The sequence below is a fragment of the Bufo gargarizans genome, chromosome 1 (assembly GCF_014858855.1).
Source record: "Bufo gargarizans isolate SCDJY-AF-19 chromosome 1, ASM1485885v1, whole genome shotgun sequence".
NCBI classification, from domain to species: domain Eukaryota; kingdom Metazoa; phylum Chordata; class Amphibia; order Anura; family Bufonidae; genus Bufo; species Bufo gargarizans.
Window position 1 is genome coordinate 333592276 of NC_058080.1, and position 27871 is coordinate 333620146.

Sequence of the window (27871 nt, forward strand, 5' to 3'; positions counted from 1 at the left end):
GAAGACTGAAAGCTTACTTAAAAACATCAGGGCAACAATAAATGTGGATGAGTCAAAAGAACCTTTGACCATCCAAGATCAAATGTTCTTAGGACTAGGGTAGAAAAAGAAGCGAGTCTTCCCGGTTCACTCTAACATTAGAAATGTAATCTTGAACGAATGGAAGGATCCAGAAAAGAAACAGGCAGCATCTAGAATGTTCAAGAGGAAGTATCCCTTTGCTGAAGAAGACTGCAGCTCTTGAGATAAAGCCCAAACAAGTAGATGCACCAGTGGCTAAAATAAAAAAAATCTGCATTACCCTTCTAAGTCTTGGGAGTCCTTAAGGATCCTATGGACAAGAAGTGCGAATCCCTACTTAAGAAGTCCTGGGAATCATCTATGGTTTCATTACGTCCAGGAATAACAGCTACTTAATCAGCAATAACTCTGTCATTATGGCTGACTCAATTGGAAGAGCATATTCAGTCGGGCACTCCAAGAGAGGACATTCTAGCTTCCATCCTGAACCTGAAACAAGCTTTCAACTTCCTGGCTGACGCTTCCGCAGATGTCGTGAAATTATCAGCAAAAGCCGCAGCTTTATCAAACGCCTCCCATAGGGCAATTTGGTTAAGATCATGGAATGGAGATGCGGCATTAAAAAAATAGACTTAGTGCCATCTCTTGTGAAGGAGATCATTTATCTGGGAAGACACTAGACGATGTCCTAGAGAAGGCCTCCAATAGGAAAAAGGGCTTCCTTACCAAATTGAGATTCTTCCATCAAAGACGTAATTTTCGTGCCTGCATTTGATCAGAAAAAGAGATGGATCATGGATCCTCATGGCAATTATCGAAAAACAAGAATAGAGGATTTCTCTTCTCGGATAAGTCCTCCCAGCCAGGTACCACACTAACACCAGAAGTCCAGTCTGGGCGAGATTTAAAATAATTCAACCAAGCCTGGGTACAGATTCATGCATCACCTTGGGTACTATCTGTAATAGCATCAGGATACAGGCTGGAGCTATCAAGTATTCCCCTAGACAGATACCTGGAAAATTCAAGGTTAAAAAAGGAAAAACAAGAAGCTCTAGAATCATAGATCTACTTCAGAAAAAAGCAATAGTCAAAGTTCCTCCAGAGGAAGAAAAAAAGGGCTTCTATTCTTCAGTCTTTTTGGTGAAGAAACCAAAGCAATCATTAAGATTGATAATAAATCTGAAGAATCTAAACAAATTAATAACATACAAGAAGTTAAAAATGAAAACAGTTAGGTCCACAGTCAACCTAATATTCAAAGACTGGGTAATGGCAACAAAAGATCTCTCTGATGCTTATTACCACGTTCCAATCCATCAACATTACCATTTTTGAAAATGGCAGTCTGGATACGGGGGAGAATCAATCATTTCCAATTTCTGGTTCTTCCTTTCGGTCAGAGATCATCTTGATTCCATGCCTGGACGACTTTTTAATAACAGCCCCGACAACAGAATCCCTTCTCTTGCAGTTACAGGCTGTAGTCAAAACCTTGTCACATTTAGAGTATGAAAAAGTCAGACCTAGTTCCAGATTATCGGAAAGTATTCCTAGGGGTACTCCTAGATTCTCATCTAATGTCCTCCTTTCTTCCAGAGGAAAAAAGGGAAGACCTGGTCCGAAGAATAGCAAGGTTTCAAAGATTACACAAGACATCTATAAGAGAGATCATGACGATTCTGAGAGTAATGACTTCTACAATATCATCAGTGAAATGTGCCCAGGTTCACTACAAGAGCGCTTCGGTCCTTCCCATTACGGTCCTGGGATCAAAGACAAATATCTTTAAACAAGAGGCTGGAGATTCCTTTCTATGTAAAGAGCTCTCTTACCTGGTGGCTCAAAGAAGAAAACCTTTACAGAGGTGTGGAATGACGGCAATCGGAGCAAATAATAGTCACGACGGATGCTAACATGTCAGGGACTATGGCAGAAGAGCCTTATCCGGCCATCTTCCAACATGCGAGAGCTTCAGGCAGTCTGGCAAGCACTAAAATATTTAGCTCCATCCCTGGTCCAGAATTATGAAGATATTTTCTGACAACTCGACCACGGTTGCTTACATGAACAAACAGGGGGGACACGAAGTTGTCTCCTCTCAACGATGGCAGAAAAAATATTTGTTTGGGCCGAAGCAAACCTAAAATCTCTGACGGCAGTCCATATAAAGGGGAAAGAAAATCATCTAGCGGACTTCTTGAGCAGAGAAAAACTGAGACAAGGAGAATAGTGCTTACACCAGACAATATTCGACCAGATCTCAGCAAGATGGGGGACACCGTTAGTCGACTTGTTTGCTTCAAGGAAAAACGCCTTCCCACCCTTCTCTCTAATACCAAAAGCACTGACAAAAGTGGTAGAAGAAAAATCCGAATTAATATTAATAGCCCCATACTGGCCCAAAAGGACATGGTTTCCGATACTCAAGTCTCTAGCAGGGGAGAATTACTGGAGCCTTCCCCTTCTTCCGAATCTTCTACTCCAGCGTCTGGTTCCTCATCCCAACAGCCCGCAACTCCATCTGACAGCCTGGAGATTGAACGGAACATCTTGAGAAGAAAGGGGCTATAAAAGGGAATAGATACTTTACTGCACAGCAGAAAATCTGTTACTTCAAAAATATATATAAGATTCTGGAAAGCTTTCCTGGCTTTTTCTAAACCTTCTTGGGACCTGTTTAGGCCCCCAGACCTAGGACTAGTTCTAGATTTTGTCCAATCAGGACTAGACTGAGGTCTTAGAATAAGTATTATGTGTTTTTATGGGTGAAAAACTGGCTAAATCAGATCTCATTAGGATTTTTTTCAGGGGCGCTAGTAGATTACACCCAAGGTTTAGATCCTCCGTACCAACTTGGGATTTTAATCTAGTATATCTCTATGTTACATTAGAAAACAGATGACTCCCCCGTCGGGACTAAAGGCCCATTCTAAGCAAGCTATGGCTGGCACAGCGGAATTCGGCACAGGGAATTCCCACCCAATTTTTTACCTTTTTTTATTTATTTTTTACCTTTTTTATTTATATTTATAGGCAGTTGACCCTTTCTTTCATTTGTATCGTTATATAACTTAACCTTATTAAATTATGCATCTACTTGAAGTTCTAGGCTATTAACTGGTGAAGGTAAAGGGGAGGGGGCTTTTATACATCGATCTTCATTGTTTTCCTGTCCCTGAAGAGGCGGGTACCCTCCAGGAAGTGTCGTTGTGGAGGCTAAGGGAAAATCCAATTACCGGTAAGAGTAATTTTCATCTTTTGATAATCTTTCTGGGTAATGTAGTCCTCCCATTCCAGTTATTGCTTTAGTTGCTCTCCTCTGAACCTTCTCCAGCTCTGCTATGTCTGCCTTGTTCACAGGAGCCCAGAACTGTACACAGTACTCCATGTGTGGTCTGACTAGTAATTTGTAAAATGTTAGGACTGTGTTCTCATCACAGGCATCTATGCCCCTTTTGATGCAACCCATTATCTTATTAGCCTTGGCAGCAGCTGCCTGACACTGGTTACTACAGCTTAGTTTGCTGTTCACTAAAATTCCTAGGTCCTTTTCCATGTCAGTGTTACCCAGTGTTTTACCATTTAGTATGTACGGGTGACTTGCATTATTCCTTCCCATGTGCATAACCTTACATTTGTCAGCATTATACCTCATCTGCCACCTCTCTGCCCAAGCCTCCAATCTATCCAGATCCCTTTGTAGCAGTATACTGTCCTCTTCATTGTTAATTACTTTACACAGTTTAGTGTCTTCTGCGAAAATTAATATTTTACTGTGCAAGCCTTACACAAGATCATTAATAATTTTATTGAAGAGAATAGTGCCCAATACTGACCCCTGAGGTACCCCACTGGTTACGGTGACCCAATCTGAGTGTGTACCATTAATAACCACCCTCTGTTTTCTATCACTAAGCCAGTTACTTACAAACATTTTCTCCCAGTCTAAGCATTGTCATTTTATATACTAACCTTTCATGTGGTACAGTGTTAAATCTCTTTCCCATCGTGAAATATATGGGTGGGTATCAGAGTATGTTAGAGACAATAGTAGGTTGTATAATTTAGATATTTTGCCCTTTGGCTCTCTAGTCTGAAGAGCTAACTTTTCAAAAAAGGAGTGATCTTAGGGGCTCTGAAGGCACAGTTAAATTTTTTTTATGACTTGAATAAAGTGAGCCAAGTGGAAGTTGGATAAACTGACCATTGAGGGGTGAACCCGCAGGGCCGCCAATGTTGGGGCATCGTTTTCCGGGCATAAGTCTAGAGCCGGGGAAGATATAGATTTCGCTCTATCTGGTAAAGTTTCCTGAAAATATATAGAAGAATTGAAATGCACATCTCTTACTTGTAGTAGTACAAGATAGTTCGGAGCTAGTTGACTTAACCAGTTAGTCAATCCATAAATGTAGCGTATATACGGTAATGGAATTAAGAGATCTTATTACTTTATTTGCGTGGGAGCTATGAAGAGCAGAGAACAGATTGGGAGAGGTGATAACAACACCTTCTGCCATACATTGTATAGAAGTAGTGCTGCACCTATTGTGATGCATTGTGACTGTGTATTAGTAAAGTGTATGTACATCTTCACATACATTTTTATTAAAACCTATTCTAAATGTTATGGAAAGAAATAATTTGTACTTTTTTTTTTTCTCCATGAGAAATGGGCACCTAAAGTTTAGGTGGCTATTGTGCTTAGCAATCTGTACTCCCTATGTGGCATCCGTTTTTTGTGGAAGATACGTTTTTTTCCACAGATCGCTTGTAATAAATGGCTATCGTTGTCCGCAAATGTGAAAAAAGTAAGACATGCACTATTTTTTTTGCTGAAGGGAAACACGGACAACGGACGTGCAACACAAACGGATGAACTATCAGCATTTTGTTGCTGACCCATTGAAATGAATGGGTCCCCATCCTATCCGCAAAAAAACAAAAACGGAACGGAGGCCGAGGAAAACAACTGTTGTGTGCATGAGGCCTTACACTGCTGAAATGTCAGTGGTGTAAGGAAGTACGGATTCCACTGGGGCCTTACCTACATGATCTATTTCAGGCTTTTGCAGAGCAGGCACAGGCATGATAAGTGCTCGCTCAGCTCCACTCTGCCAAAAGCCTGGACCTATGTAGTATGCAGGATTTGAGCAGAGCGTAGTGAGCGCAGGACAGGAGCTGACTTAGCACATTACTTATCCTGCCTGTGCCCACTCTGCTAACATCTGAAATAGTACCAGAAGTAAAAATATGCTTTATTATGACATAATTAAAAAATGTATAGGTAAAGAAACAAGTAAATATAGTGCCATTAAAAAGTGAATGGGAGCAGAGAAAGAGCGCCACCCTGGGATAGCACACAGGTGAATTCTAAAACATATATAATGGGTCAATGAAAAGTACTAGGTACAATGACCAGTCAAGGACCCAAAAGCCAGGTGATAACCTAAACGCACAGATGAGTAAACAGTAAAAAACAAACCTGCACGGCAATGAGACACGGTTTGTTTTGCAAGTGCAGTATAGAAAGTAAACAACAAACCACAGTGAGAACCAAGTATAGTATAAAACCTTAGTCAAATGCCATGCAGGTGATAAAAGAGCAGAGACTCGCATAGAAAGGACCGTGCGCTATGTCGCCCAGGATGGCGCTACCCCAACGCGTGTTTCGGCATGCCTTCGTCTGGGGGTAACGCCATCACTGTGAATCGAGTATTTACAGACTCTCTCAACCAATGGGAAGTTGATTGTACTCACTCATCCTCAGCTGTGGATGTATGGTGGTGCGCAAAGCTCCAGTCAAACCACGCCCGGGAGCGCTCAGGAGCGAGGCGCCGGGGGCGGTGCTGGGCGACGCGCGCACACACCACAGAAGAGGAGGAGAAACAGGGCACCAACATGATGACATGCATCCTATCAAAAGACCTAATTCTCTCCGCAGAAATGCATCATACATAAATAGAAATAGAACATAACATACATAGAACATAAAGCGCACCTCCGTTGAATCCATAATTAGACTGGAAAGTCCAGTTTGTGCATAATACACAGAAGTACATATACCAAAATAGAATATATAGAAAGTAAAATAGATACAAGTTTCTCAATGTATGATAATGATACAAAAAATAGCAATGAACGTGATATTATACGTACATACATATATAGTCACAACAATAGCTTAATCAATCAGTATATGTGTGAAAGAAGCGGTGCAAATGCTGGTAAAGCTATAAGATTGAAAGCGATGATCAATAAAGTGCAAATGTGCAATGAAGGGGTACATGGAGTATACCATGTTTACAGAGATCTGGGAGGTGGAAAGTGCAGTAAGAGGGTATATAGAATAGCCAAAATGAAATGAAGATCTGCGTGGTAAAGCGAGTCCAAAAGACATTGTTGGACATACATATATAGTCGCAAAAATATCTTAATCAAACAATATGTATGTGAACATACAGTGTAAATGCTTGTAAAGCTATAAGATAAGGAGCAATAATCTATAAAGTGCAAATGTGCATTGGAAGGATACATAAAGTATGCCATCTTTACAAGATCTGTCAGGTACAGGGTGTGCGCTGAGGGGAAGGGGGAAGAGGGGGGGGGATGAACAATAAATCTGACAGTGCACATAGAAAGGTATACATGTTATAAAGAAAACATGAGGAAAGAAAAGAAACGGAGACCAGGCATGATGGAAAAAAGAAAAAGGGAGTGAATGAGTAATATGCATTACGCATACAGTACAGACCAAAAGTTTGGACACACCTTCTCATTCAAAGAGTTTTCTTTATTTTCATGACTATGGAAATTGTAGATTCACACTAAAGGCATCAAAACTATGAATTAACACATGTGGAATTATATACATAACAAAAAAGTGTGAAACAACTGAAAATATGTCATATTCTAGGTTCTTCAAAGTAGCCACCTTTTGCTTTGATTACTGCTTTGCACACTCTTGGCATTCTCTTGATGAGCTTCAAGAGGTAGTCACCTGAAATGGTTTTCACTTCACAGGTGTGCCCTGTCAGGTTTAATAAGTGGGATTTCTTGCCTTATAAATGGGGTTGATACCATCAGTTGCATTGTGGAGAAGTCAGGTGGATACACAGCTGATAGTCCTACTGAATAGACTTTTAGAATTTGTATTATGGCAAGAAAAAAGCAGCTAAGTAAAGAAAAACGAGTGGCCATCATTACTTTAAGAAATGAAGGTCAGTCGGTCCGAAAAATTGGGAAAACTTTGAAAGTGTCCCCAAGTGCAGTCACAAAAACCATCAAGCGCTACAAAGAAACTGGCTCACATGCGGACCGCCCAAGGAAAGGAAGACCAAGAGTCACCTCTGCTGTGGAGGATAAGTTCATCCGAGTCACCAGCCTCAGAAATCGCAGGTTAACAGCAGCTTAGATTAGTGACCAGGTCAATGTCACACAGAGTTCTAGCAGCAGACACATCTCTAGAACAACTGTTAAGAGGAGACTATGTGAATAAGGCCTTCATGGTAGAATATCTGCTAGGAAACCACTGCTAAGGACAGGCAACAAGCAGAAGAGACTTGTTTGGGCTAAAGAACACAAGGAATGGACATTAGACCAGTGGAAATCTGTGCTTTGGACTCATCAGACCAAATTTGAGATCTTTGGCCGTGTCTTTGTGCGACGCAGAAAAGGTGAACGGATGGACTCTACATGCCTGGTTCCCACCGTGAAGCATGGAGGAGGAGGTGTGATGGTGTGGGGGTGCTTTGCTGGTGACACTGTTGGGGATTTATTCAAAATTGAAGGCATACTGAACCAGCATGGCTACCACAGCATCTTGCAGCGGCATGCTATTCCATCCGGTTTGCGTTTATTTGGACCATCATTTATTTTTCAACAGGACAATGACCCCCAAATACGCCTCCTGGCTGTGTAAGGGCTATTTGACCATGAAGGAGAGTGATGGGATGCTGCGCCAGATGACCTTGCCTCCACAGTCACCGGACCTGAACCCAATCGAGATGGTTTGGGGTGAGCTGGACCGCAGAGTGAAGGCAAAAGGGCCAACAAGTGCTAAGCATCTCTGGGAACTCCTTCAAGACTGTTGGAAGACCATTTCAGGTGACTACCTCTTGAAGCTCATCAAGAGAATGCCAAGAGTGTGCAAAGCAGTAATCAAAGAAAAAGGTGGCTACTTTGAAGAACCTAGAATATGACAAATTTTCAGTTGTTTCACACTTTTTTGTTATGTATATAATTCCACATGTGTTTATTCATAGTTTAATGCTTTCAGTGTGAATCTACAATTTTCATAGTCATGAAAATAAAGAAAACTCTTTGAATGAGAAGGTGTGTCCAAACTTTTGGTCTGTACTGTATATCTGTGCAATATGACAAAATTCAACAAGAGCTCAGATAGCAAAAAATAGCAGGCTGAAGAGAAGTCCGATTATGGCAGGTATGGGTCAATAGGAGGCATGGGGATGTGGCGTCCTGCAAAGAAAAAAGTAATGGAGAGAGAAAACATATTAAGAAAAATTGATAAAAAGTAATAACTAAAAAGGTTAAAAGAAAAGTAGTGGGATCCACAGTCATGGGCCCAGCGGTTACAGAAAAGATGAGAAGCCCAAATTATCATTTAGGCCCCTGGGACAGCTCTCCTTTTGAGCTAGCCTCTTGGATACATTGTCTGCACGTAAATCGACCTGGATACAGTCAATCCCTCTAACCTTAAGAAGTCGTGGGTTGCACGAGTGAAATTCTTTGAAATGCCTGGCAATTGGTTTGAGGACCTCATCCTCTTTTGTTTCCTGTGCATTCAAAATGTCCTTTACATGTTCCCGTACGCAGATTTTTAGTTTGCGCGTTGTCAGGCCCACATATATCTTGGGGCATGGGCATAAAGCATAATAAACCACCCGCGAACTAGAGCATGTAAGGGACTGATGGATCTTAAAGGACCTGGTTCCAGAGGAATCCATGAGATCAAATGATCGCTCCATATTGGGGCATGCGGCGCATCTGCCGCAAGGTCTAAAGCCAGTCTTTGGACTGCCTTGTCTGACAAAAAGTTGAGGAGATGCTGGTTGTAAGTAGCTTCTAACTAAATTATCTCGTACAGATAATCTCGTAGAGTGTTAGCCCTACGTGCCGTAACAAGGGGTCGTATGGACAGGAGTTTTTCCAAAACTGGATCCGTTAGTAAAATGGGCCAATGCGAAGCTAAGCACTTCCTCATTTCAATGTGAGTAGTACGTACTTATGAATCGAATTTTTTTGTCAGGTACCTTGTCTCTTTAAGTTTGTAACAATTGTGTTTGTTCTTGTACCTTGGCTCGCCAATATGCCTTTTTAATGGAGTGATGGCTGTAGCCTCTCCTAAGGAAGCGGTCCTTTAATTCACTGGCCTGTCTTTCAAAAGTCGCAATGTCGGAACATATCCGGCGGATGCATAAAAATTGGCCAATATTGATGGCAGAGATGGTTCTTCTGGGGTGCAGAGAGGTGGCATGCAAATAAGCATTAACAGCCGTCTCCTTACGGAAAACGTCAGTCCTAAGATGGCCGCCAGCGTCCCTGAACACAGATGCATCCAGAAAATCAACTCTCTGTTTGTGGTACGTATAGGTCAATTTAATATTTCTGGAGTTGGTATTGAGTAACTTAAAGAAATTATGGAGTTGTTCCTCAGTTCCCTGCCAGATCAAGAAGACGTCATCTATGTACCACGCCCATAAAATGGCGCGGTCCATGATGACGTGTCTGACAAGAAAAGGTCCCTCTCCCACAGCCCCAGGAACAGATATGCATGCGAGGGCGCGCATGCCGCCCCCATGGCTGTCCCCTAGAGCTGCAGGAAGAAGGACCCGTTAAAGGAAAAGAAGTTCCTCGTAAGCACGAACTTTAGGAGTTGTAACAGAAAAGAAGAAAAATCCCCTGACATACTTCTGGCAGAGAGGAAAAACTCTACTGCCTGCAAACCATCCACGTGTTGGATACTGGTGTAGAGGGATTCTACATCACAGGTCACCATGATATTATCCTCATGAAGGGTGATTCCCTGTATCCTCTGCAGAAAATCAGATGTATCCCTGACATACGAAGGTAGAGTTTCCACAATTGGTTTAAGGTGGAAATCCAATAGTTTACAGATGTTTTCTACCATACTATTGCACCCAGATATAATGGGCCTACCTGGAGGTATAGAGGTGTTCTTGTGGACTTTGGGTAACAGGAACAAAGTTGGGATGGATGGTTCCTGAACAATAAGAGCTTCATACATCTGTTTGGAGATGATGTTCCTCTCAAGCCCAGTGTCCAAGATTTTCATTAGTTCACCTCTAAAGGAAATCGAGGGGTTAAAGGTTAGTTTCTGGTAGCAGGTTTAATTCTTCAATTGCCGATATGCTTCTGCTAGATACATATTGCGGGGTCAAACCACGAAGTTTCACCCCTTGTCGGCACGTTTGTAAATAACATCTGACATATTTTTGAGTTTGCTAAGACTTTGTCGTTGGTCCCTGTCAAGATTGTCACTTCGAACAGACGTAGAAATTTGTTCAAAGTCTTTACTGACCATTTTGACAAAAAGGTCAATCGCAGGACATAATGACAAAGGGGGGAGTTTCTTGGACTTCTTTCGTATCTCCAATGGTATCTCATTGGCTATATTGGTGGCAGGTCCCTCCTGTTCCAACAGCAAATCCTCCAAGATATGGAGAGCCTGTTGTTCATCCTCAGTATTGAGGGCCCCAGGAGAATCACCCCTAGTGTGCCACCTCTTCATCATCAAAGAGCGCCCAAAAAGGTGCAGATCTTTGTTGGCGGTAAAACAATCAAATCTAGAGCTTGGTGCATACGATAGACCCTTCTCCAACAAGGAAATATCTATACTGGAGAACACATGACCAGATAAATTAATTACCTTATGCTCATTATCCTGATGTCTAGCATTAGAGGTTGACTCCGGTTGCCTTTTTCTCCCAGGTCCATTCCCATGCTCAATCTTTCTCTTGTTACGAGTCAGGCGAGTGGGATTAGTGCCTTGTGGCTGGGGATCTCCCACTGAAGATACAGAGGATATCTTCTTTTGGACCCGCTTTACCACGCAGATCTTCATTTCCTTTTGGGTATTTTATATACCCTCTTACTGCACTTTCCACCTCCCAGATCTCTGTAAACATGGTATACTCCATGTACCCCTTCATTGCACATTTGCACTTTATTGATCATCGCTTTCAATCTTATAGCTTTGCCAGCATTTGCACTGCTTGTTTCACAAATATACTGATTGATTAAGCTATTGTTGTGACTATATATATGTATGTGCGTATAATATCACGTTCATTGCTATTTTTTGTATCATTATAATACATTGAGAAACTTGTATCTATTTTACTTTCTATATATTCTATTTTGGTATATGTACTTCTGTGTCATATATATGTATTATGCACAAACTGGACTTTCCAGTCTAATTATGGATTCAACGGAGGTGCGCTTTATGTTCTATGTATGTTATGTTCCAGAGGCATACATAGGAATCACTGGGCCCCATAGCAAAAATCTGAATTGGGCCCCTTAACCCCGCCCACTACCCACCATGGCCCCTCCCACTTCCCGACCTTGCTCCTCCCATGCCACACCCCCATTAAATAAATTTATACATGACCTACAGAAACTGTTAGGGGTTTCCTGGGGGTGACCTGTCACATGGGATATCTGCTGCAGCCTGCAGGTCTCCTTATTTGGGGTGCCATGTTAGGCTACTTTCACACTTGCGTTCGGGGCTCTGCTTGTGAGTTCCGTTTGAAGGCTCTCACAAGCGGCACTGAACGGATCCGTCCAGCCCTAATGCATTCTGAGTGGATGCGGATCCGCTCAGAATGCATCAGTATGGCTCCGTCTGTCCTCCGCTCCACTCAGCAGGCGGACACCTGAACGCTGCTTGCAGCGTTCGGGTGTCCGCCTGGCCGTGCGGAGGCAAACGGATCCGTCCAGACTTACAATGTAAGTCAATGGGGACGGATCCGTTTGAGGTTGACACAGTATGGCTCAATTTTCAAACGGATCCGTCCCCCATTGACTTTCAATGTAAAGTCTAAACGGATCCGTTTGCACTATCATGAACAAAAAAAAATTATGTTTTTTTCTTTTTGTTCATGCTAATGCAAACGGATCCGTTCTGAACGGATCTAAGCGTTTGCATTATAGGTGCGGATCCGTCTGTACAGACACCAGACGGATCCGCTCTGAACGCAAGTGTGAAAGTAGCCTTAAAGGGAATCTGTCACTAGCAATTTACCCCCAATTTTTTTTTCATGAATCCATGTTTAACAGAGTACCTTTTTTTCCATCTGTCTTATTCTTTTGATTGTGAGTCTTGTCATTTCTTAAAAAAATCGATTCTTATGATATGTAAATGAAGCTGTAAGGAGCCCAGAGGGGCGTTATTCTTTCTCCACGGTGCCCAGGAACACCCCTCTGAAGTGCCGTGCCCGCCTAAGTTTGTAAACTAATAACGCCTCCAAGTTCATCTAAATCGCCTCCCAGAGGCGCGGCTAAGTGCTCAACACCCCCCTCCTCAGTGCCGCGCTCTGCGGCAAACACCCCGATCCTCCTCTCGCCGGCATCCCAAATCCTGCGCAGGCGCAGTGCCGTCAGTCATCTTATCATAGCGCAGGCAATCGCCGGCACTGCGCCTGCGCGGGATTTGGGATGCCAGCGAGAGGAGGATCGGATTTGGGAAGCGATTTAGATGAACTTGGAGGCGTTATTAGTTTTCAAATTTAGGCGGGCACGGCACTTCAGATGGGCGTTCCTGGGCACAGTGGAGAAAGAATAACGCCCCTCTGGGCTCCTTACAGCGTCATTTACATATCATAAGAATCGATTTTTTGAAGAAATGACAAGACTCACAATCAAAAGAACAAGACAGATGGAAAAAAGGTACTCATGGATCCATGTTTAATAAAGTACCTTTTTTCCATCTGTGTTCTTCTTTTCCATGTCAGTCTTGTCCTTTCTTCTAAAAATCGATTCTTAGGATATGCAAATGACGCTGTAAGGACTGGAGCCCAGAGGGGCATTTTTCTTTCTCCACGGTGCCCAGGAACGGTGACCCTCTGAAGTGCCGTGCCCGCCTAAATATGAAAACTACTAACGCCTCCATGTTTAGCTGAATCGCCTCCCAGAGGCGCGGCTAAGTCCTCAACACCCGCCCCCCTCCTCAGCGCCGCGCTCTGCAAACACCCGATCCTCCTCTCGTCGGCGTCCCAAATCCTGCGCAGTGCCGGCGATTGCCTGCGCCTGCGCTCTGATAATACGACTGAGGGCAACAGCTTCAACATCGTCACTGGGCTCGGCGCATGCCCAGTGACGATGTTGAAGCTGTTGCCCTCAGCCGTATTATCAGAGCGCAGGCGCAGGCAATCGCCGGCACTGCGCCTGCGCGGGATTTGGGACGCCGACGAGAGGAGGATCGGGTGTTTGCAGAGCGCGGCGCTGAGGAGGGGGGCGGGTGTTGAGGACTTAGCCGCGCCTCTGGGAGGCGATTCAGCTAAATATGGAGGCGGGGGGGGGGGGCGGCACGGCGATGAGTTGATGTTGGGGCTGGGCCCTGGGGAGAAAAGCAGCCGCATAGCCGGCTGCACGTCATGAGTGGGCGGGGCCTTATCTGCGCTACGGGCCCCCCAGTGCCGTGGGCCCCATAGCAGTGGCGTGGTCTGCCTCTATGGGCGGTACGCCACTGGCTGTGTCCTTAAGGCGTTAAGTTCCCAGTCCGCCCCTGCCCCCATCTCTGCCACTGTCTAGGTACTAGGGTTGTTGCGGGTATCGAAATTTCGATACCCAATCGATACTTTTGTCCTGGTTTTGATACTATACCAGGATTTCCATTTTCTCGATACTGGGCTGCGCTGCTGCGCAGTCTAGTTTCTCTGAACATGAGAGCACTGCTGTCAGCGCGCTCATGTTCCCTCAGCAGCACAGGGAAGAAGGAAGCAGTCTCTCCCTTCCCCCTGTGCTGCTGCCAGCAATGAACGGAGAGAGGGGCGGAGGAGGGGCGGGCGCACTGTACCACCAATGATAGGACTTTTCCTACACAGAGCGGCGCCCAGAGATGTCCCAGCACTTACTATTCATCCTGGGCGCCGCTGCACTGTGATTGGACAGCGCTACAGCCAGGGAGAAGGAACACTCACTAGAGAAGCTGATGTCTCCTCCCCATTGCTCCGATAGTAATTGGCATATGGAGCAGGAGAGGAGACAGTAATGTGGCACAGCGGGCGAATGGAGCGGCGCCCAGGAATAATAGTAAGTGCAGGGACATCTACTCTATATGGGTCCAGACCTACACATAATACAGGAGGTGGGTGCCGGCATCAGAATCACATTGCCGGCACCCTGCCCCTGACAGGGAGCTGCGATCAGCTGAAGGGTTAACTGCCGCTGATCTGCCAGTACCCGCCTCCTGTATTAAGGGGTAATTATCATTGGTGGCGCTACTGAAGCCCTGGCTGCCATGGTAACATCCCTGATGCTGTGTGCACAGAGCAGCAGGGACAGTGTGAAGTCCTATTCACCCTGATAGAGCTCTATCAGGGTGAATAGGACAAGGGATGAAAAAAAAATCCCAGGTTCTAGCCCCTAAGGGGGGAAATAGTTATTAAATAAAAATTGTAAAAAAATAAATATTAATTATGAATCACCCCCTTTCCCAATTTCACATATAAAATGTATAAACAATAAATAAACATATCACATATCGACGCGTCAGAAAAGTCCAAACTATCAAAATATAAAAAAAATCTATGCGGTGAACGCCGGAACAGAAAAAATAAATAAAAACTGCGCGATTCACCTTTTTTTTAAATGCGGAATGCACGTGGCTTTTTTGGTTTATTTTTTTTCGCGTGGTATCGAGTATAGCAATACTTTTTTATGGTATCGAAACCGAATAAAAAATTTGGTATCGCAACAACTCTACTAGGTACATAATAAGCTATTAGTGGTAATTAACTCTGTTAGAATTAGATACGCAAATACCTGGCCAGCGACATGCCCTCCTGAATTCATTTATGTACCACATCTCACCTTCTAAGCCCCCTGTTCCATATCCTAATCAGAGACAACTGGAGGAGAGAAAATGGCCTCTATTGATGGCCACCACAGAGGGCAGCTTTAGCGGCAATATATTGTGCGGCACTGTGGTATGTGGTATTTTGTGCTATGGTATTGCTGCCCCCCCCCCCTCCTTTTGTTGCCCTGTCTCCTGCTAATTTAGACCCTCCTACAATATGGGGCCACTTTTAGGTATTTTTTCCAGTGCCACTTTAGGTTCCCAATCTGCCCCTGAATAAAGGCCTACTTATTACATTACTTAATTCTCTTAGGATATGGGGGTGTATGCCATCTGGACCTGGTGATTTGTCTATTTTAATCTTTTTAAGATTCTGCTGCACTTCTTCCTGGATCAGACAGGGCACTTTTAATGGGGAGATTACTTTCACATGCTGCATTTCATTTGACAGTTTATTTTCCTCAGTGAATACAGTAGAGAAAAAATTTAGCTTGGTTTTCTCCTCATTACTCTCTACAACTCCTCCGTCATCACTCTGCAATGGGCCAACACTCTCCAGTTTAAACTATTTACCATTTATATAATTGAATAACTTTTTGGGATTAGTTTAATCTCTTTAATCTCCCTGTCTCTAGTTTGGTTACTTTTATCTATCTTTTACATGTTCAATTTTTTTTCTTATTGTTTTTCAAAGCTTCGTGGCTACATTCCTGTTTTTACTATTTTAAAAAAAACTATTTTTGAAGGTTTGGTATTTTTGTGCCTCCCTGAAGAAACATTCTTTTGAATGAAAATGGGAAGGTTAATATTTTATGGTCACTATTTCCCAGGTGTCCCCCAACCTGCACATCTGTTGCTCTGCCAGGTCTATCGGTTAGTACTAAGTCCAGATTGGACGTCCCTCTAGTCTAATCCTGAACCAATTGGGAAAGGTAATTGTCTTCGGTTATTGCCAAGAACCTGTTTCCTTTATGAGATCTACAGGTTTCAGTTTCCCAGTCTATATCTGGGTAGTTGAAGTTGCCATAATAACTGCCTCCTTATGATTTGCCGCCTTATCTGTCTCCCTTAGACTACATGCACACGACCGTATGTGTTTTGCGGATCCGCAAAAAAAAAACAACTGATGCCATCTGTATGCCATCCATTTTTTTTGCGGATCCATTGTAACAATGCCTAAAATGGACAAGAATAGGACATGTTTTTTTTTTTTGTGGAGCTATGGAACGGACATACTGATGGGTCAGCATCCTATCCACGAAAAAAATGGAACGGAAACAAACAATGTTCGTGTGCATGTAGCCTTAGTAGTAGGTTTTCTGTGGTCTCTATTATATTAGGTGGCTTATAATAAACTCTTATCAGTATTTTATTATTCTTTTTGCCTCCATTTATTTCTACTCCACATGTTTATTTCCCTCACTTATATCTTCCTGGATTGTGGACTTTAGATAGTGAGAATATAGTGAACTTGGGGAGGAATGGACTAGAACAGTTCACAAGAGAGGTGTACTGTAGGTTAAAAAAAACATTCAAAAACTGCTTAATTGTATGTATACTAATGCCAGAAGCTTGACTTATAAAACTGGTGAACTGGAATTAGTAATATCTGAGGAGGACTACGACAATTGGAGAGGGGTATGCCTTTATGTAAAGTCCTGTCTAAACTATCTTCAATTGACCATAGCATCTATGCAGTTAAAAGTCTGTGATCAGTGTTTTTCTCTGCTCAGCATAATACATATGATATAGTGAATGGTTTAATACATTCTCTCCTTTTATGATCCATTCCTGATTTTGGCTTCCAGAACTGCATCAAAAATCTTGAATGGGCACCATTATAGGATGTTGTTTTCGGATCAGTCAACCTGTGACCATGTCCTCTGACTCCTTCAGTAATGTTTATCCTCTAAGCTTTCCAACTGACATGTCATATCTATTCACGTCACTAGTTATTTTCAATGTTATTAAACTTCTATGCTAAATTGTGTCATTTAAATTGCTAAATTACTTAAAGGGGTTATTGCTAAATTACTTAAAGGGGTTATTCAAGAGTAAAAAGGCCTCCCAGAGTGGCCGACCCATGGTGGAGATCATACTTTAAAGGGAACCTGTCACCGGGATTTTGTGTATAGAGCTGAGGACATGGGTTTCTAGATGGCCGCTAGCACATCTGCAATACGCAGCCCCCATAGCTCTGTGTGCTTTTATTGTGTAAAAAAAACGATTTGATACATATGCAAATTAACCTGAGATGAGTCCTGTCCCTGAGATAAGTCAGGGACAGGACTCATCTCAGGTTAATTTGCATATGTATCAAATCGTTTTTTTTACACAATAAAAGCACATAGAGTTATGGGGACTGGGTATTGCAGATGTGCTATCCACAAAATCCCGGTGACAGGTTCCCGCTGGTTTCAGTGCCTGACACTCCCGAGCTGTCTCTTCTGTCCTGCCGCCCTGAAATCGACATCCATCGACACGGGGACACGTGACCACTGCAGCCAATCACAGGCCACAGCAGTGACCTGCTCTCCTTAAGTCATGAGAACATTCGTCCCTCCGTTGCTGGATACTGATTTTGGCATGGCAGGGAGAGGAAGAGGTTGGCCAGGAGCGTAACACACCAAACCCAGCGGTGGAGACCACGTAAGTGTGAGCTCCACCAAGGGTCGGTCACTCTGGGAGATCTTTGTCTCTTAGATAACTCTTGGTTAACACCTGCACAATACTGGATATAATATAACATTCTTTTTTTTGTCTATTTTCACACAGACTATTGCTTACATTATAGATACTCCATGATACCTTAAAAACATAATGACAATGGGGGGAATTTATCATTCCCCTCATGCCAGTTTTCTGGCAACCATTTTTTTTCTGTTCCTCTGACAGATCAGAAGAACGGAAAATGATACAGTGATGTGAACCAGGTGGCATAGTGTGGGTTACTAGCACCCGGGGTAACCGAATATTGCTTCTTCCCGCCAACCTGCGGACACCCCCCTTTTTTACGGATAATGTAGATGTCACCTGCAGTCCTATGTAACACCACAAATAACACAGTGATAGCTCTCAGCGTACAGAAAGTGTACTAGATAGGTGGGAGGACCTAGAATTCAGAACACACACAGTGTGACCCGAAGTTTGGGGCCTGGAGTGTAGGCCAAATTCTCAATCCACCCCCTCAACCCCAACTTTAAACAGATATTTGGGTGGACATTACATACATCACTACGAAATACACAGGAAAATACTGCACTACATATCTCATACATCCAGTGATGTTTCCTCTTTCCTCAATGTTTGCATTACGAGATAAGCCCGCCATGATATCTTCTTTCAGCTGTGTCTTGTCTCTGCAAAGTTTATCACAGAATTTTTTTTTTATTCCTCACGTTACTATAATCCTCTCCCTCCTGGAGCCTTCACACTGTCATACTGCTGCTACTCCCAATACTGTGCTAGTGCCATACAGATAGTCCTCCATAATAATATGCCCCCAAACTGTCCTTAGTGGTAATAGTGTTCCCTTCAGTACCCCTAATAGCAATCCCATTAGAAGTAATGCCCTCCATATTGTGTTCAATAATAATGCCCCCACAGCACTCCCAATATTAATAATGCCCCCATAGGTCCCCTAGTAGTTTTAAGGCCTCCTATAGTGCCTTCGGCAATAACAAGGCCGCTCTGTAAGATACCCTTATAGAGCCACCAGTAGTAATAAAGTCCCCTATAGTGTCTGCAGTAGTTATAATGCCTCCTTGGTCCAAGTATTTATAAAGACCACCTGCAGTGCCCCATGTAGTTATAATGACCCTCTGTAGTGTACCCTGTATTATAATGCCCCCTGTAGTGCCACTAGACAAGTCCATTCCCCCCCATATTGCTTATATGTATAATGCTGTTAGACCTGGGCCTTCTGCCATACCTCCTACTGTCTCACCTGTCATATCCCCAGTATCTCCTGCTTCACTGCCCGGCTGCTATCTCTGCTAGATTGCCTGCCAGATGCGTCCTCAGCCATGCTGCCTCCGTGCTCCATCCTATGCTGGTGTACCATAGGGGTGCACCCGCCATTTCATGTCGTTTATGCTTCCAGGGGCGTGTGCTTCCTGCCTCCCAGCACGGCCCCTGGACGGGTTTACTAGGTTAAATAGCAACTTCCTCTTCCAAGAGTGTTGAGTTACTAACAGTAGTAACAAAGTTGTTCTATTCTGATCTTCTGTGTTTAACCCAGCCTGTTTGACCATTCTGTTTGCCTGCCGCCTGCATTTAACCCATTAAGGACCGGGCTCATTTTCACCTTAAGGACCAGGCCATTTTTTGCAAATCTGACCAGTGTCACTTTATGTGTTGATAACTTTAAAACGCTTTTACTTATCCAGTCCATTCTGAGATTGTTTTTTCGTCACATATTGTACTTCATGACACTGGAAGAATGGAGTAAAAAAAAAATATTTTTATTTATAAAAATACCAAATTTACCAAATATTTGGAAAAATTAGCAAATTTCAAAGTTTCAATTGCTCTACTTTTATATTACATAGTAATACCTCCAAAAATAGTTATTAATTTACATTCCACATATGTCTACTTCATGTTTGGATTATTTTGGGAATGCCATTTTATTTTTTGGGGACATTACAAGGCTCAGAAGTTTAGAAGAAAATCTTGAAATTTTTCCCAAAATTTCCAAAACCCACTTTTTAAGGACCAGTTCAGGTCTGAAGTTACTTCGTGAGGCTTATATAATAGAAACCACCCAAAAATGACCCCATTTTAGAAACTACACCCCTCAAGGTATTCAAAACTGATTTTACAAATCTTGTTAACCCTTTAGGTGTTCCACAAAAATTAATGGAAAATGGAGATGAAATTTCAGAATTTCACTTTTTTGGCATGTTTTTCCACTAACAAATCAAGGATTAACAGCCAAACTCAATATTTATTGCCCTGATTCTGTAGTTTGCAGAAACACCCCATATGTGGTCGTAAACTAATGTACAGGCAGACGGCAGGGCGCAAAAGGAAAGGAACACCATATGGTTTTTGGAGGGCAGATTTCAGTGGGATAATTTTAACTTACCATGTCACATTTGAAGACCCGCTGATGCACCCCTAGAGTAGAAACTCCAAAAAAGTGACCCCATTTTGGAAACTATGGGATAAGGTTGCAGTTCTGTTGGTACTATTTTAGGGTACAGATGATTTTTGGTTGTTCTGTATTACACATTTGTGAGGCAAGGTAACAAAAAATAGCTGTTTTGGCACTGATCTTATTTTTAGTTATTTACAACGTTCATCAGACAGGTTAGATCATGTGCTTTTTTTTAGAGCAGGTTGTTACGGACGCGACAATACCAAATATGACAACTTTTTTGTTTAAGTTTTATATAATAAAGCATTTTTGAAAATAATATTTTTTAGTGTCTCCATATTCTGCAAGCCATCGTTTTTTTATTGTTTTTTTAGGGGGGGACTGTCTTATGAGATGACGGTTTGATTGATACTATTTTAGGGTGCATATGACTCTTTGATCGCTTGGTATTACACTTTTTGTGATGTAAGGGTGCAAAAAAATGTTGGCACCGTTTTATTTTTTTATTTTTTTTACGGTGTTCACCTGATGGGTTAGTTCATGTGACATTTTTATAGAGAAGGTTTTGACGGACGCGGCGACACCTAATATGTCTTCTTTATTTTTTATTCACACTAATATAATTTTTGAAACAAACAAAAAATCATGTTTTAGTGTCTCAATAGTCTGAGAGCCATCTTTTTTTTTTTTTTTGGGGCGATTGTCCTATGTAGGGGCTCATTTTTTGTGGGATGAGGTGATGGTTAGAGTGGTACTATTTTGGGGGGTATACACCTTTTTGATCGCTTAGTGTTGTAAGGAGACAAAAATTGCTGTTTTTATTTTATTTTTTTATGGTGTCTATCGGACAGGGTGGATCATGTTATATATTTACAGAGCCGGCCGTTACGGACGGGGCAATATCTAATATGTCTGTTTTTTCATTTTTTTCTCTATTTTTTTATTATAAAATTAGGGGAAAAGGGGCGTTTTAATTGAAAACACTTTTTTTTAACATACCACTCTGGAACTTCAACTTTTGGGGGTCTGATCCCCTCTGAAAGCATTACAATACATTTGTTTTGTAATGCATTGCCTGTTAGTGTATGACACTGAGGCTGGATCTCCTCGGCTCCCGTAGAAGGTAGGTTGCGATGCCATGCAAGGCATTGGGCAGCCTCTGCACCGCCTCGGGTTGTCTTCTCACCCATCGGGTCCCCGCCACAGCAGCACGGGGACTCAATGGGCTGCCTCAACCACAAACAACTTCTATGTCGCGGATTGCGGCATAGAAGGGGTTAATCTGCAGCGATCTCCGATACGGGGGGGTCACAGGACCCCCCTTGGCATTGTCATAGGGTGCCTGCTGAATGATTCCAGCAGGCACCCTCTTCTGCTCACCGCCCACCGGTGATCAGAAATACACAGGGTGTACCTAGGAAGTGATGGCTAACCTCCAGCACTCCAGCTATGGTGAAACTACAACTCTCCGCTTACTCTATGGAGTTTTGAGAACATCCAAGCAAATGTACATCATGGGAGTCATAGTTTTACCTGATATGGATAATTTGGTTGAACTTTGCGCACAAATCTCTGGTGCACTAAAAGGTGCACCTCAGTATTAAAGTGCGCTCAGCACAAACAATTCCGTAGCTATCATTCAGTTCTTTCTGTATAAGGGATGAAGTACTTCTTTAGCCCAGGAAGAGTCAGACACAGTGCTGGTTCAAGCTGGAGTCCGTGTAAAAGGCCCTTCAATAGACTCCAGACTCCTTCTTTATTAAGGCAACAGAACGACACCCAGTGGAAGATGGCTTTACAATTTAAGCCAGTCAGCCGAGAAAGTGCAGGTATATATCAAAGGACAGAGGAGGGCATCAAGATGGCCGAACAGTGCAATGCAATGCAATTTCACTGTCAACATGGACCACATTCAATACTGTTTAAAGTGACCAGTATCTAGTGAAGATCATTCTACTAGTTCTTATAGATTTGGGACTATCTGCGGGACATTGCTACGGCTATTGTCAGTATACGGTACGAGTATACCGACAAAGCAGATATGCATGTCTCAAATGCAGAAATGTATCCAGAAAGGGATAGCGAAGCCACAGCAGAGGTATAATATGTATCTCTCGTTATGCGGACTTCACTTCTCTAATGTGTATAGACATTTGAAGGGAAGAAGCCCAGCGCATTGCATTTAGTGCTCACAAACCGGCAAACTCCCCCCTACACACTGAGAACACGTCTCCAAGCCCATGAGAAGGTTTTCATACTGACGGTTTTACGGCTGGTCCCGATTCAACCCAAGTACCCTCTGCTAAACCGTTCTTCAGTTAAATCTGACACAGGGAGACAGATGACAATCTATAAAACACACACACACATCCTAAGATAAAATGTCCACATAATTCCATATAATAAAATTTCCACAACATACCACAGCTGGAATGCCAGAAGTTAGCCATCACAGGTCTAGGGGTTAATGGTTGCCATCCTTTGGTTGACACAGAGAATCCAAACTCTCTGGTTTTACCAGTGGGTCCCACCCACTGGTTGTAACAAATGCTCCATGTATGGATAGTATATATAATGTACAAACTACAAAAAATGGTGTGGTATCAAAAGGCAGGAAGTGCTAAACCCCTTATGCAGTTGTACATCTATACCCAAGGGAGCAGATCCTGCACTTGTGACCTGTTGCTAATGGCGATCCCTAGCAAAAATGCATACAGTGGAGGATGCCCGCAGCGGACCACAAGTACAAGATAGGAAAATGTGTGGATGTAAATAGCTATATGAAATAAACATTAATAGGGAAAGTGCACTGCTGTGGATGCAAACAAACAAGTCTGACTAAACCCTCAAACTGGTATTAAAATTGAGAATTTAGCCAATATATCCTTATATGAAGGACATATCTGAGCCCGAGCACTGCGCCAAGTTATCTCAAGTAGCTCGGGACCTAATGCTAACCTACCTGTGCCCAGTATGGGCAATACCAGGAGCCAGTGGGCGAATTACAGGAGCGTAAGGTCCGACTCAAAAACTCCCAGTTACCTCCAGCATGTAGCCATGCTTGCAGGAGGGAGGAGGCTTGTGAGTCCCACCCAAGACTGACTGATAAGGCCCAGGCCTCACAGATGCACTTAAACTCCATATTTAAATATGCCTGATTTTTATCCACAGGCAACATTTAGGTGCACCTGTGAGGCCTGGGGCCGTATCAGTCAGTCTTGGGTGGGGCTCACAGCCTCCTCCCTCCTGCCATTGCAAGCATGGCTGCATGCTGGAGGTAACTGGGAGTTTGCTGTGAGTCGGACCTTATGCTCCTGTACTTCGCCCACTGGCTCCTGGTATTGCCCATACGGCATAGGTAGGTTAGCGTTAGGTCCCGAGCTACTTGAGATACCTTTGTGCGCTGCTCGGGCTCAGATATGTCCTTTATATAAGGCTATAGTGGCTAAATTCTCAATTGTAACACCAGTTTAAGTGTTTAGTCAGACTTGTTTGTTTGCATCTACAGTAGTGCACCTTCCTTATTAATGTTTATTTAGTATACAGTTGCAAGAAAAAGTATGCAAACCCTTTGGAATGATATGGATTTCTGCACAAATTGGTCATAAAATGTGATCTGATCATCATCTAAGTCACAACAATAGACAATCACAGTCTGCTTAACCCCTTCCCGACCTATGACATACTACTACATCATGAGAACCACTGCATTCTTGCAATTTGACGTAATGGTACGTCATAGTAATCGGGCGGGCACCAAAGCAGTGCGCGCGCGATCACTGCAGGGACCCGGCAGTCCCTGGTAGCCTGGCCCCTGCTGTATCCGCCGGCATCGCTGTAAAAGCCGATGCTAGTGGATTAACGCCTTCTATGCTGCAGTCCTCGCTGACAAAGGGGTTTGTTTCGTGTGAGCGATCGCATCGAGTCCCTGCGCTGCTGTAGCGGGGACCAAATGCGACACAAGGCAGCCCGATGCCGTGCAGAGGCTGCCCAATGCCTTGCACGGCATCGGGAACTGCCTTCTAAGGGTGCTGAGGAGATCCAGCCTCAGGCTTTTTGAGAGACTCATGACAGCTTACTACAGATGGTGAAATCTAATGTCCGGCAGTTACAAATAAATAAATAAAAATATATAAATAAATAAGAGAGACATCAACTAATGAATGTGCTAATAGTTGCAACATGTGTTTTACAACAGGACCCGTATATACAGTGGAGGAAATAATTATTTGACCCCTCACTGATTTTGTAAGTTTGTCCAATGACAAAGAAATGAAAAGTCTCAGAACAGTATCATTTCAATGGTAGGTTTATTGTAACAGTGGCAGATAGCACATCAAAAGGAAAATCGAAAAAATAACTTTAAATAAAAGATAGCAACTGATTTGCATTTCATTGAGTGAAATAAGTATTTGAACCCTCTAACAAAAAAAGACTTAATACTTGGTGGAAAAACCCTTGTTTGCAAGCACAGAGGTCAAACGTTTCTTGTAATTGATGACCAAGTTTGCGCACATTTTAGGAGGAATGTTGGTCCACTCCTCTTTGCAGATCATCTCTAAATCCCTAAGGTTTCGAGGCTGTCTCTGTGCAACTCTGAGCTTGAGCTCCCTCCATAGGTTTTCGATTGGATTAAGGTCTGGAGACTGACTAGGCCACTCCATGACCTTAATGTGCTTCTTCTTGAGCCACTCCTTTGTTGCCTTTGCTGTATGTTTTGGGTCATTGTCGTGCTGGAACACCCATCCACGACCCATTTTCAGTTTCCTGGCAGAGGGAAGGAGGTTATCGCTCAGGATTTCACGATACATGGCTCCGTCCATTTTCCCGTTTATGCGAATAAGTTGTCATGTGCCCTTAGCAGAAAAACACCCCCAAAGCAAAATGTTTCCACCCCCATGCTTGACGGTGGGGACGGTGTTTTGGGGGTCATAGGCAGCATTTTTCTTCCTCCAAACACAGCGAGTTGAGTTAATGCCAAAGAGCTCTATTTTGGTCTCATCAGACCACAGCACCTTCTCCCAGTCACTCTCTGAATCATTCAGGTGTTCATTGGCAAACTTCAGACGGGCCTGCACATGTGCCTTCCTGAGCAGGGGGACCTTGCGAGCCCTGCAGGATTTTAATCCATTGCGGTGTAATGTGTTTCCAATGGTTTTCTTGGTGACTGTGGTCCCTGCTAATTTGAGGTCATTAACTAACTCCTCCCATGTAGTTCTAGGATGCTTTTTCACCTTTCTCAGAACCATTGACACCCCACGAGGTGAGATCTTGCGTGGAGCCCCAGAGCGAGGTCGATTGATGGTCATTTTGTGCTCCTTCCATTTTCGAACAATCGCACCAACAGTTGTCACCTTCTCTCCCAGCTTCTTTCTAATGGTTTTGTAGCCCATTCCAGCCTTGTGCAGGTCTACAATTTTGTCTCTGACATCCTTGGACAGCTCTTTGGTCTTTCCCATGTTGGAGAGTTTGGAGTCTGCTTGATTGATTGATTCTGTGGACAGGTGTATTTTATACAGGTGACTAGTTAAGACAGGTGTCCTTAATGAGGGTGACTAATTGAGTAGAAGTGTCTAACCACTCTGTGGGAGCCAGAACTCTTAATGGTTGGTAGGGGTTCAAATACTTATTTCACTCAATGAAATGCAAATCAGTTGCTATCTTTTATTTAAAGTTATTTTTTCGATTTTCCTTTTGATGTGCTATCTGCCACTGTTACAATAAACCTACCATTGAAATGATACTGTTCTGAGACTTTTCATTTCTTTGTCATTGGACAAACTTACAAAATCAGTGAGGGGTCAAATAATTATTTCCTCCACTGTACCTCTTCTTACAGTGTAATATAGAAGGGGTTAAAATAGTAATCGCAAATATATATATTCCACCACCATATAAGCCAGATGTTCTGTATAAATACAATAGGGTCAAGATAAAGTATATACCTATGGTCCTATCGGATCAGAGCGCAGTGGTAACTGAACTTGATTTGAGTAGGAAGAACAATTTTCCATTGTTCAAGTTCAACGCCCATTGGTTGTCATTTATCACAGATTTAGATAATATAATCGAGGAAATAATTTTTTTTTTCCAGGAGAACAATAATTCTGCCAATAGACTGATAGTCTGGGACACAGCCAAAGCAGTCCTGAGAGGACTTTTGTTCAAAAAGGTAAATTATTGGAAAAAATGTAATAAGGAAAAGGGTAATTTATTGGAAAAGAAATTACAAGAACTAAGTAGGGCATATATGATCAATCCTACCGAACAAAACAGGAAGGAATGGGACGAAGAACGGGAAAAACTAAAAGCACATCAGCTTGAGAAAAGTAGGAAAGAATTGTTCTTCCAAGGGTTCAGACTGGCTTCAGAGGGAGAAAAAGTGGGAAAAATGTTGGCAGGTATTGTAAAAAATCAAAGAGGTAAATCTTGGATGGGGGTAATTAGAGATAATAAGGATAAAATAATTACCTCACCAGAAGGAGTTAAAAAGGTTTTTAGGGAGTATTTCCAGGATCTCTATGAAACCAGGGTACGATATTCAAGATTAGAGTTGGTTTCATATTTGGATCAGGTTGCTTGGAGAAAGATATCCGAGCCCCAAAAGGAATATTTGGATAGAGAAATATCAATAGCCGAAATTAATGAAGTTTTGGGTAAAGTAAGACCTGCAAAAACGCCAGGGTGTGACGGTCTTCCCTTTGAAATATATAAGGTCTTTGCCCGGGTTTTAATACCTGAATTAGTAATAACACTGAAGGAGGCACAAAGGATAGGGGATCTACCAGATTCTATGAAAGAGGCAATTATTACCTTGATCCCAAAAAAGGGTAAAGAACAACTAGACCCTGGATCTTACAGACCAATATCTTTGTTGAACACGGATGTCAAAATCCTGGCAAAGGTTCTGGCAGGGAAGCTCTCTAAAGTGATTAAAGGTATAATCCATGAAGATCAGACCGGTTTTATACCGGGTAGAACAATATATTCAAATATAAGAAGGTTGTACCTTAATATTGAGGCTAACAGAACAGAACCAGGTGACAATACTTTCATTGGATGCTCAAAAGGCATTCGACTGTATTGAATGGGAGTACCTATGGGCAGTCTTAAAAAGGATTGGTATTGGCGAGGGGTTTATAAAATGGATTCAGCTTATATATTTCAATCCAAGAGCTAGAGTGGTGGTGGATGGGAGATTGTCCCTGCCTCTTGCCCTTCACCGGGGCACCAGGCAGGGATGCCCTCTCTCTCCACTATTATTCGCTATAGCAATTGAGCCTCTCGCAAGTATAATAAGAGATGATGGGGAGATAAAAGGTTTTCAATATGCGGAAGGAGATGAAAAAATATTAATGTATGCCGATGATATTTTGTTATTTATGCACAACACAGGAGATCAGTTTAGCAGAATATTAGATAAAATAGATAGTTTTGGCATTTTTTTTTGGATTAAATATTAATTGGGCGAAATCCTGTATAATGGTACTGGGTGACGGGCAGTTAGGGATGGATTTAAGGTTTCAAGTACTTGAGAAACACAAGAGTTTTAAATATTTAGGTATACAAATCTCCGGCAATATAGAAAACTATGAAAAACTGAATGTACTCCCGGTAATGAAAGAACTTAGAACTAAAATACATATTTGGAAAAGACTACCACTCTCTATTCAAGGTTGGGTAAA